Source organism: Pinus tabuliformis, chromosome 2_2, assembly GCF_031772625.1.
Source record: "Pinus tabuliformis cultivar Carrire ecotype Pingquan chromosome 2_2, CPIR1, whole genome shotgun sequence".
NCBI lineage: Eukaryota > Viridiplantae > Streptophyta > Pinopsida > Pinales > Pinaceae > Pinus > Pinus tabuliformis.
The window spans coordinates 210,612,135-210,618,282 of NC_142300.1; positions in this window are offsets into that span (position 1 = coordinate 210,612,135).

The window sequence follows — 6,148 nt, forward strand, 5'->3', positions numbered from 1 at the left end:
CAATGGCATCTACATAGTTATTTTGGGCTCTAGGAAGACGATTGAAGGTAATAGTTTCAAATTCAAGTACCAACAACTTAACTCGTAGATATTTTATAAATAGGACTTGGTTATGTACATTATACACACCATTCAAATGCATGACAAGTAGCAAGGAATATAAATGAACATGAAGATGAAGGATGCAATGAGCAAGGGCATCAACGAATAAACCTATCATTGCATCATATTCGGCTTGATTATTGGTGGTAGATCTAATGCACATGCTGTTCGAAAGGACTAACATATGCAAGGGGGTAAAAATGGCCCAAGCTCTTAAGGTTAGATCACAGGGAGAAACGATTCACACCATCGGCATGACCGATATACGATGTGGATGATGGATCCATTTGAAAGGTGCAAAAGAAAATAGATGAGATGATGCAATCTACCTAAATTCATGGCAGAAAAAAAGACACGCAAATAAAAGGGATGTGTAATGAGCAAAATTTTTTGAGGTAGAGAACATTGGGAGAATTAGGAAGGAAATGGCCTTCAAAATCCTTTGAAGAAATGCCCCCTTTCTTAAGTGCAGGGGTGATCAGGGATAGACATAGCTTCCATGGTGTCCGCATCAGGTTGGGAGATGGGTGGATGGGAGGAAGACTGACTACATGATGCGGTGGCATTACTTGGTGAATCAACTTGAGAAATAAGGTTCACATACGCATCATCCTGAATAGTAAATGAGAGGCTGGTATATGGAGGATCTATGGATGTTGAGACCTAGGATTCTGTCGAAAGAGATTTGATAGAAGTGTGTGTGGAAACCTGAGGAAGGTTTTTCTGTGAGGAACTCAAGGATGACGAGAGGTAAAGGATGTGGCCTGTGGTGTCCGCAATCGTGACATTGAGGGGAGGGGTCACAATGGTGGGACCAGAGTCCCCCTATTCTAATTGACTAGTGGTACTAGAATCCATGGGTAGGGGAGTAGATGATGCACTACGAGTGGCATCGTATTCATGAATCGCCCCAAGGAAATCGTGAAATTCATTGAGATGAGGGCAACAATGGGAATAGTGACCATGATGATCACACAGGGCATAAGGGTGGTTTATGCGTAACATTTTGAGTTTCGTAGGTAGTTCTGGTAAGTTAACATGGACTTCAAGGATATTTGACTCAGGGAATGCTTCATGAACGAAAGGTTTGAGATGAGGAAGTTTAGGACAATTATTGGTGGCATGGCCAACAACTTCACACAAAGCGAATGTATGTGATGGATTTTGGGCATTGGGGGCTAGAGAAGCTTGGGGAACCTTGTCCTTAGTTTCTTTCCTATTAGCTTTGCCCCCCTGTCAGGATGCTTTCACAACAGGAGTTAGTTCCTATTGAGGTTGTGATGCAACTAAAGCAACGATAGGGGTGGTAGGGACCAGTTTAACTGGGGTGAAAGCATGATATGGTCATAGCTGACCAGGTAGAGTGCTTGCTGGGGGATCAATGTACCATATTTGGATCCAAAAGGTCACATTAGGAAGGACCACCAAAGCCATCACAGGGAAAGAAAATACTCCTAGAGGGGAAAATAAGAAAGGTATCTGGCTTGCAGGGTAATGTCCCTGTAGAAAAGCTCCTAGATGGTTAAGACCTAGAGGAATAGTCCCTGGTGGGAACATAGGAGAGGCACCCACAAATGGAGGAGTTCTTGGGTGGGTGGATCTGGATGACTTGGCTGAGATGGTAACAATAGACTGATGAGGTGTTGGTTGTTGATTAGAGGTATTGGCCTCGTCAAAATCCATCATGAGGATATAGTAGTGACCGAGACTACAAGGTTGGGGGAGATGGGTTGCTTGACCTGGATGAGGTTGAGCAACAATAAATCCTTGCTGAGGGAAAGGATTTGTGAGCAATTCCAGTTGGGTTAGTGCAGGATTCTGAGGTGATTGTTGACCTCTAGAAGCTGCTTGAGCTTCCCACATTTGGCACATCTAGGGTAAGAGGGGACACTCATGTATATAATGGCCATGTACACCACAAAATGCACAAGGCTTGTTCATACGAATATCCTTGTTCTGCTTGGGCTAGCCACCTTATTGCTGGTTGGTGGTGTTAGGCTATTTCACCTAGGGTTCACTAGGTTGCTTACCTTGATTACCTCAATTACCCTTGTTACCCTTCCCCTTATTCTTTTTCTTCAAATTTTTGGGATTGGTAGCACTCTGCTATGGAAAAACTTGACCCTGAGGGGGAAGTGGCTGCTGGGGCTGAGGATGGATAGGAGGTTGCAGCGCTAATGCTTGATGGGCTAGAGTGCTAAGTTGTGCATAAGGAGGAGTAACAGTTTGGTCAATGGGTTGGGGTCCTAGAAAAATCTTGTTAGTAGGAGGGGCATAAGTGTTGGAGGAACTGGTACCCCCCTATGAGTATCCATAAATCTACGGAGTATATGATGAAGAGTGTGAAAGGGATCCAATGATACCTTCAGTGGTGTGAGATGCCCTCGATGGATGGGCACTTCCAAGATGAGGGAGGTCTAGAATGACAGTATAGACATAATCTAGTTATACATGGTCTTCAAAAGGTGGGGCACGACATGTGCTCCTCCTTCGATGCCACTCTTGAACATGGTCGGAAAGGCGAGTGGTGGAGGACTAATGGAATGTGGTCAATAGCTCTGTACTAGTTTTGTACTGGAGAGGTAACTAGAAATATGAAAGGAACACTTTAGCAAGCGTTGCGAAAACAGAATGATATGTGGATGGATGGTCTACATACCATTTTTCAGCATCTCCAGTGAGCGTATATTGGAATAGCCAAAGACGAATGGATTCATCGGTTATGGAGTTGGATGAACACCACATGTGGAAGGATTGAACATGCTTGGTAGGATTCTATCCAGCATTACCCTCAAACTTCGGGATGTCAGAAGGAAGCTTAGTTGGCATAGATGGCCAACCAGCATCATGGTGTATGGGGTCGTTTATCAACTGGTTAAAATCTGGTAGACTTAACCCAGACATAAAGAGGAGCATGGGGACTAATGGAATGGTTCCTAGGATTTTCCCCTTGATGTGACCAATGAGGTAGAACTGGAGCCAACACGAGGTTGGGTTCCTATAATAGTTGTGGGTCCATACATGGTGATGATATGCAGTGAAGGAGGCTCAGAATCAGATGAACCATGAGAAGAGTCAGTGTGGGCACTTGGAGGCATATGAACTCAAACCCAATAGGGAGGGTTAATATGCACAAGCAGAAACTGGGGGTGAAGGCCTAATAGTCACCGTGACAAATGTCTTGGTGGCACAATGGTGGTAGGACACACGTGACATGGAAATGGTGAAGGGAGATCAACAATATATCTTCGTCTCGATGAGGGGAGATAAATTTATTATGTTAAGTCTTGGCTTGGCGGTGTAAACCAAGCACCCTTTGCTTAAGGTGTTCATTTGTGTGAAAGTGTATTAATTGATTAAGCCCAGATCATGTTTGTAGAAAAGAAAAAAACTTGCTGAAAATAAACTGAAATTAATAATAGAAAATGAACGTCAAAACGATTAACTAAACCCCACCCAATTTGGGTTTGCAAACACTGCACTAGTTGGTGGCTAAACCGATGGAAAATACACTGAAACATTCAAGAGATATGAACGTCGGTGTGACTAGGATCAAGTGACACTAGGCTACTGGAAAGTGGTGCAACAACAACAAAAAAAGAGAGGGGAAGATCGGTGCAAAACGATATGGAGATGGGTGGAACACCTAGGGAATCAATGGGACCCTAAGGGAAATGGCCAAACAAGTTTAAATGTGAAACTATGGATGGTAACAACCTATCTTAACGGATTTGAAACATAAGGGTACAGATCTGGAAAATGTGGCTGAAAGTGTTGCAGAAACTCGGACTACTCACTCATCTAAACTCCTACTAGAAAGGTGGAAGTGTACTAGAAGCCCTTGCGGGGCTAAATTTGGCTTGAACAAGTAAATCAGAGTGGATTAAGGCCTAAGAGGGATGAGACAGAGGTCAAACAACCCAGCAGACAACTCTCTACAAAACCTAGAAACATATATGAGAAAAATCCTAAAACCCATAAATCACAGTTACTGACCTGTTTCTCTATAGGGATCACACTTTTTGGGATGTTTTGTGCCTTCTGGATTCGAAATTTCACTTTTTGGGCCAAAAAGTTTGATTTATGCTCTATGGATCCTGATCGGAAAATCTCGGAAAAAAGTGTCACCTTTATCGTGGTTGGTTCCTATGACCTGCAGAAATGACCAAAAAGCTTGCGAAAGTCGGCAATTTAACAAATCTAGGTTAAAAACCTAGGAAACATTAAGAGAATTGAAAAAAGAAGAAACCTAAGCTAAAAACCAAAGGTCACATAGGTTTCTAGATCTAAAGTATAAAACCTAGTGGAGTCACCAATTTTGTATTTTAGGCCTAGGTTTCTGAATCGAAATTATTCCCTAGAGGAGTCGCCAATTTGTTGTAGTGTTTTCTTCTCAATGATGTACGAATAGAACCCACTTAAGATCATGGATGACTGCTAAACATTGTAGATATGCAGCTCTTGATAGAAACAAAACCTACCAAACTTCTGATCTATGTTACAATCATAGTTAAACATTGAAATAAAGAGGAATAACGACAAAACATCCAATGGAAACGAGATATGTAAATAATGATTTTATTATAACACCTATGAAGGGAACAAATATATGTTACCAGTCCCCCTCTATGGGATGGGTTCTTGGCTATCCTCAAATGCTTTCATCTTCTGTAGAGTTTCTCTCCTGTATAATGCATAAACCCAACAAAACTATGGTGTGCGACAATGAAAATAATTAGAGTTACAATAGTGAGTGCAAAAATGAAAATAATCAAAAGTGAATAATGAATGGAAAACCCTCGTATTTCTAACAAAATATTGAGTTATCCTCGAATAATGAGCAATAATAAAATATTATTGATCCCATTCTTGGAATAACCACTTGGAATATGTTATTACGTTTGCTTAGGAGGGAAAAAGTATTTAAACTTTTATTTAGAAATAATAAATAAATAAATGATTTATTTATCATCTCAATGAATTAGTTAAGGAAAAATAAACAAATAAGGATTTATTTAATTATTCCTAAAGGATTTAATCAAATTTGCCGAAGAATAATAATTAATTAGTGATTAAGTAATTATTCTTAGATAAAAATAATAAAAATAATGATTTATCTTTTTATTTTTCATCACTGGGTCAAATTTGACAAGGAATAATAATAAAATAGTGGTTAAATTAATTATTCCTAGAAGAAAATCAAATAAATAATGATTTATTTAATTATTTTTCATAGGTTTAACTATAAATTACTTAATAAATGTGGTTTATTAGGTAATTTCTCATAGTGAAAGCAATTTTACTAGGGTAAAATTGTTTTTACATGGTATACATTGATCCATCTAGTAAGTCAGTCTAGATGATCAATTTTTTGGTGATAACAACAACACCAACAACAAGGCTGTCTTTTTGTCCGAAAGAGGTTTTCCACCAGATATCTTACATCTCATGTGCAATGATGTGATTGTGCTTTGATGTGTTGTTTATTTTTGCTCCCATGATTGTTTTGGTTTAGTTGCTTGCATGGTTTATGATTATTTGATGATTTACTAATGTGTTGTTGGTTAATTTATGCATGATTCAGTAGGGAATTTTGAATTGGTAAAAATTGGTAATAAGACACACTATTGATTCACCCCCACCAGCCCCCTCCTAGTGCTCAAGTTTTCTAAAGACAACTCCAATAACTTCCTTTCATACTCTTTTATGGTCATATTTTCCTCCTTGATTTTTAATAACTCCTTCATCTTCTTTTCATAGTATATGTTATCACTCAAAAATGTCTTGGTTGTGAAAGGAGATTTTTGAGGTAACCTCAAACCACTTTAGACTTGGAAGCTAGTGATTCCAAGTTAGAGAGGGATATCTCTTGTATAACTTAGCCAAAATAAAATTCCTATTTAATGATCTTGATGACTAGATCATCTATAGAGTGAGGGGTTTGAACAAGGTTTTGGTTGGGTAAGAGAGATAGTCCATTGGGTGATGGAGTGAAAGGCTGAAATTTCACTAAATGTTGCTTGGATACTTGGTTAATAGAAGAAAG